Source organism: Xenopus laevis, chromosome 1L (assembly GCF_017654675.1).
Source record: "Xenopus laevis strain J_2021 chromosome 1L, Xenopus_laevis_v10.1, whole genome shotgun sequence".
In the NCBI taxonomy this organism is placed as follows: domain Eukaryota; kingdom Metazoa; phylum Chordata; class Amphibia; order Anura; family Pipidae; genus Xenopus; species Xenopus laevis.
Genome location: NC_054371.1, coordinates 159,211,701 through 159,217,950, shown reverse-complemented (window position 1 = coordinate 159,217,950; position 6,250 = coordinate 159,211,701). Strand labels below are relative to the sequence as shown.

The 6,250-nt window shown below is 38.5% G+C and overlaps 1 long non-coding RNA gene across 1 annotated transcript; it reads right to left on the bottom strand.

The window, feature by feature from the left end:
• Positions 1-3,496: 3,496 nt before the first annotated feature.
• On the bottom strand, positions 3,497-5,423 carry LOC121401423. The gene is made up of 2 exons (XR_005966223.1): positions 5,204-5,423; positions 3,497-4,122 (listed from the first exon to the last, which is right to left on the bottom strand). It is a non-coding gene; the product is annotated as an uncharacterized LOC121401423 (long non-coding RNA).
• Between the last annotated feature and the right edge of the window lie 827 nt (positions 5,424-6,250).

Genomic DNA, 6,250 nt, shown 5'->3' with positions numbered 1-6,250 from the left:
GAGGCTACAATGTATTGTTACTGTTATATTTTATTGTTTATATTTCCACTCATCTTCTTCTATTCATTCTAGTCTCTCATTGAAACCACTGGTTGGTCTTTTTAGCTTCCAGACTGAACAGTTCCTGTGCAAAATGCTAAACAATTAAAAAAGCACAAGAATTATAAAATGAAGAGCAATTATAATTTTCTTCAGAACTTCACTGTCTAGTATTATCATACTAAAAGACAACTCAAAGGTGAACTACTCCATGTAAACATGACCCATCTTTTGCATTACAAAATATAAAATTCTTCTAATTGTAGGTCAGGTAGCCCCTAGGGATTCCTTTTAGGATTTTTTGCGTTCTCAAGTATTCTTGTGTCATCAGCAGATTTCATCTTCCATTTTAGAAGTGAGCTGGGGGTTCTAATTTATTAATTTTTTTGCAGTTATTTTAAATGCAGTTTTCTTTATTTGGAAACTTCCTCTTACTGGTGTGTTTGAGTATGTAATTATTAAAAAAAACTCTGTTTATCTGTGACCTTCATCTTCACAAATATATATCACTTGTAAACTTGCATGTATGTGTTCAGCTTTATTTGTAATGCCACAAAGCACAACACTGATGGGGTTAATGCTGAGACACAAAAATGGGGTGCCTAGATGCCGGTAAACATTTCATATCTCTTCATACCAACAAAGCTGTATGGGAAGTTCCCATCTGAAACCAACTAAATGAGGCCTGTTTACATATAAGATCATCTCATTACTCAGGCGTATTTTGACATTTCCTGTGTAAACTCCTACTGGCTGCATTGTTTTCTGGTTATTTTGTATAAACAACCAATATATATATATATATATATATATATATATATATATATATATATTATAATTTTCACAGCAAAGCAGCTCAGTCTTGCCTCTGTGACTATTGTATTCATATTAATGGAATACATTATAACTCTTTTTAGACTATTTTACAGTAGAAAGGTTCCATTTCTACCTGAGGTTATATAGCCAAATGCTAACGGTATACATTGGAATGAGAGAAGTGTTTCTTTCCAGTTCAATTACAATAGGTATTTTGCCACTAATCCCCTGGCCCAACAATAGAAGTCAATTAGCATACTGCGGTGAGTATGCTGACACCTGCCATTCTGTCCCCATACAGTGCAAGAGCTGTTGGCACTCTGAGGTCTGTGCTCTGCCCCTTGCTGTGCCTGTGCCCACGGCTAGTGTGTGGAGAGCAGCTAAGGCATGTGCTTGACAGCGTTAAGTGACATGCAGCAACAGAGGAGTCATTAAAAGCTAGAGAGAGATGAAAGCAAGAGGAGGGGATAGAGCACTTATTGTGACAGGTTTATTGCAGGTGTTCTTATGATTTGGTATAACCCTCTCTGCTTCAGAGCCATTTGTAATACACCCCTCATACAGTGAAGTCTTTAAAGTGTGTTGCATTCACCTCTGACACTGCATGGATTAGGGAAAGCAGAACGACCTAGCAGATAAGGCCTGCAGGGCTGCCATCAGATATTGCGGGCCCCGCACAACAAAATTTTTTGGGCCCCCTCGCCCCCCTACCCCACCCATCAGTACAAAGACTACACAGGCACAAGTGTTAAAACATTTAAGGCCCACCTACAACTTATTAAAACATTAGTGGCCAGGACCCCCCTACAAGCTATAAAAAAACATTAGTGCCTGGGCTGCTACAAATTATTGAAAAAAATAAAAACATAGTATAACAAAGTTATATAAATGAAATTCCTGGGCAAGGCACCTACAAGTTATATTTAAAAAAAAAACCTCGAGGCGAGGGCCCCTATAAGTTATTTAAAATACAAATTGGTGGCTGGCCCCTACATGTTATATTTAAAAAATGGTGGGCAGGGCCCCATCAAGTTATATTAAAAATTGGTGGCCAAGGCCCCAACAAGTTATATCAAAAAAAAAATTGGTAGTCAGTGCCCCTATAAGTTATATAGAAAATAAGTGGCCAGGGCCCCTACAGGTTACATTAATATATGGTGGACAGGGCCCCTATTTTTTATATAAAAAAATTGGTGACCAGGGCCCCAACAAGTAATATGAAAAAAATGGTGGCGGGGTCCCTACAGGTTACATAAAAATTGGTGACCAGGGCCCCTGTAAGTTGTTAAACTGCAGAGTTTGGGGAAGATCAGGTGTCTGTGTCTTCAGCTTTCCTGTGCTCTGATTTGCCAGTGAAATGTATGTCCCGGTAACTTTGTATGGTGATTGGATAAGCTGTAGGGGAGGTTCAAATTTCACCCATCCAATCACCATGCTGCTTAACCGGGACTTTCACTGACAAATCAGAGCAGTTAGAAGATGCAGGTTCCCACCCACTCTACTTTCCGAAGCCTCCAGCTCAGTGACAACGGGGCCAGCTATCCAAGCAGCACGGCTGGGCCCCCCTCCAGTCTTAAAACCCTCCGGGCCCAGGACAACGATCCCCCCTGTCCTCCCCTGATGGCGGCCCTGAAGGCCTGCATGGTATAACTAAGGAATACTTCTTTCAATTTAGCCTGTTTGGCTAGATCACAGAAAACACAGACTTGCCTTAAAGCTTTACTTGTTCTGCAGTAGCATAACAGGTGCAAGGAGGACCTGGACCACAACATTTTGTAGTGATGTCCATCAATTCCCCCAGGTCTTTCCAAGGGTTAAACTTAGAGGCAGCAAATCAAATGACTGCTGGAAGACCTTGAGTATAGAATAGGCCTGATTGGGTCCTGACCAGGGGCATGGCTAAGGGGGGCAAAGAATCTGCACCCACACTGGAGTCACAGAACGTAGACCCTAAGGGAGCCCTACGGGAACAAAGATGATATCTCACAATGCATTAAAATAATTTGTATTGCATGGCCATTTCAAAACTCTATATGCAGAGGTTGGATATGAGTGGGGACAAGTTATGGGATTAATAAACTAGTGGTCACTGAGGGACATGGGAGTTTGGGGTGTCAAGAGAAAGGGTTAAAAAGCTTATGCCACTGGCCCTTGCTTATGTGCAGTTTAAGTAAATGTCTTGGCATCTACATCATATTAGATAGATATCAGTGGAGATATATGACCAGTAGAACTTCTTTTACATACTAAATTATTTTTAGTTTTCTAAAATATACAGGAAGCTCTTGCTGTATCGTGAGAGATTTGGAATCCATTGAAAGACTAGGAAGCACAAAATGCAAATGATAAATGTAGTTGAAGGTTTTTAATTTCAGTAGTAGATATGATGCAGATGCTTCCCTTCTCTTTTAGACAATCCTTCAAATTCATCTGGCTTTCAAGAAGCCTTCTACTGCCTATGGGCAGTCTAATGGTATTGCATGCTTGGGATCAGAGTCAGTCAAAAATGACCAGATTGGACAACCATATAATTTTGTTTATGGCTAGATTTGGTGGCAGTAAACTAAACTGACTTACTTTGTTGACCAAGAAAAGCCTTGCTGAATGTTTCTAGTGACACTTTTATATAAAACAAAATGTATTTAGCCTCAGTGTTCAATTAGGTTTTATTTTTGTGGGTTGCATTGACAAACACAAGCTATATACTTTGTAATATTAGTATTGTGTCCTGAATTTGATTCCAGAGCAAGAACAGTTTTACAATGCACAGTTAATAATTGCATGTAAATGCATGTATGCTGCAACATACTGGAGTAGTTCAGCCTCAGTCAGATAATGCTGGGAGTTGTAGTTTTCCATCAGCTCATATCCCAGAGTTAAAATTGTTCCCATCATCACGGTGTTAGTTTGCTGTCCACACTAAACCTAATTTATTAAGAGCACTGGAACCAGACCAAATAGCAAGAATTTGGCCTGAAAATGTTACTGACAATTTGGCAGCTATACAGGACCAGAGAGTACTTTGTAATGAGTGTATTAGTGCAGAGAGATAGATGCTAACAAGGTGTTAGACCTCAGTGGACTGCCACAATGGCTTGAGGATGAGGGATTTGGAACTGTAATGTCTGCGTAAAAAGCAATTTGTCCTTTTACTTGTGGCCAAGGATTTTTGTTCTTTGCTTGACCTCTTTTACTGCTCTCATTGCAAATATGCACTTCAATACTGGCTTGTGTACATCATCCAGAGATCTGAGAGTTCCAGAACACCTTTCAAAATTAAGCAGAAATAGAATATCATTAGATAGTCATAAAAGAAGGTTAAACTAAAAAAATGTTCTGTGGTTGCTCAGCAGGAAAAAGAAGACTATGGATTTTTTTTATGTTTTGCTCATTCTATATTTCTCTCCCCCCCTCCCCTCTCTATATATATATATCACCGCTCTTGCAGGGTTTGCACAACAAAAATAAAGAAATGTATTGAATTAGGCCAATGTTTCGTCACTAAATGTGACCTTCCTCAGGGACAAACAAGTGATAAATGATAGATACAGTAGATGACAGATTATATGAATGCAAAAGAGATTGCAAACAAGTGTAAAATGCGCATGATCTATATTTCATATATGCTGCAGGTATTAGAATTTTGCAGTTATTGTTGACATGTCAGTCCACTGATATGCAATAGGTGATCACTTGAACAAGGTGTACAAGGGCTAAGTCCAGGGTGCAGGGCAGAGGGAAAAAAAAATCAGAATATAGAGAGGCTGGATAGGAAACAGGGCCAATAAACTGAAGGCAATACATACAGTACATGGTTTAAATACAACGTTTACATCACTTTTATTTATTCAAAAGCATTCATTAAAACACATTTTATGTGTTTACTTTACTTGTGTCTATGAATATTTCTCAAAAGGTTTTATTGCCCCTAGGACATTACTGTATTTATGACTCCTGAATTGCAAGTGTCCACTACTGCTTATTATATGCCCTGTTTAAGAAATACTTACTAACAGAACAAATAAACTATGGCCCTGGTTGGTTAACTTTAAAAGCAATTATTAAATTTGTGTTTTTTAATTCTCAGTAAATACATTTCCGTTTGTGTATATATATATATATATATAAGTGTGTGTGCATGCTAGTTTGTCTTTAAAATACCCTTATTAGGTTGGAGGCAATAGGAATATTGAATAGATTCAAAACAATGTGAAAACTCACTGTGTATAAAGAGTATGACAAAATGTCAGTTTTACTGTGCTTTATAGCTCTCTGAAGCGATGTATTTGCACAGGAATTATGCATATTTATGTGGAAATCTGGATGAGTGTATGTTCAGCCCAAGTACCATTTGCAGTTGTTTAACCGTAAGACAGATGATTCTATGGCAGTTCAGCACTTCGGCCAGCTCCTGTGCAAAGCAAATGCTGTGGGAATCCAACATGATTAACTTTTCCTTCCCAGATCGTAACAGGCATTTCCATTTGTGCCGTTTGCATAGGGCTCTGCAGAAAAAACATGCAAGAAATGGGTGAGGTAGTATTTCGAAAATGTTCTGTGCATTTGGTCCCCCCTTTGTAGATTATTGGCTTACTCTGGCAAAAGTCTGTGCAGAGCAAACCCAAAAAACACGGTAGTTCTAATAAATACATTGAAAAATCAAAAAAAAAAGTTGCACTCGTTCTTTAGAAATGGCATATATAAAATGCATCAATTCATTTTCTCTATACCTTTCTCTATATTTAATTTTACACCTGTTGTGTTAATATAAATGATCTAGGTTTATAAAGAAGAACATAAAAACTACCTTTTTTTGTTGTTTTGTCGAGCATTCAGTTGTGGGGTTCAGCCAAACGTCAGAAGCTCGAGTGTGGTTGTCTTTGAGCAAAACTTCCCACCCATACCTGCTGCATTGGCCATGGGGTCATTGGAGGGGGTATTGTTACAAAAATGTGAGGGTGGGGGGGTCCTAAAATCACTTTGCTGTAGGGACAATTGAAATTCGATATTGCCTTGTCAGTATTGCTTTAATCCTTTTCTATACAACTTGCTGCAAAAAAAGTCAACACTTTACTGAGGCATGTTTCAAGAGTATTTGAGTGAACATGAAAGTGCCATTGCTTGCTCATATTTGCTCATCAGATATGTTCCAAGCTAATTTGCTCATATCTAATGTTTGTTTAAATATTTGTTAGACATGTCCAGAGTTTCTAGTTGTTCCTGTGTACATAGCTGCAGTGTCTTCGTCTCTGTCCTGCTGTCCAGCCAAGTGCTGTTTGTAGAAACAAATCTTTTTATAAAAATATTTATAAAGCTTCAATCTAAACACAGGTGCTGATCTTTTTCTCTCTGACCTCCCAAATGTGCTTTTACATAAGCTGCCCCCCCCCACACA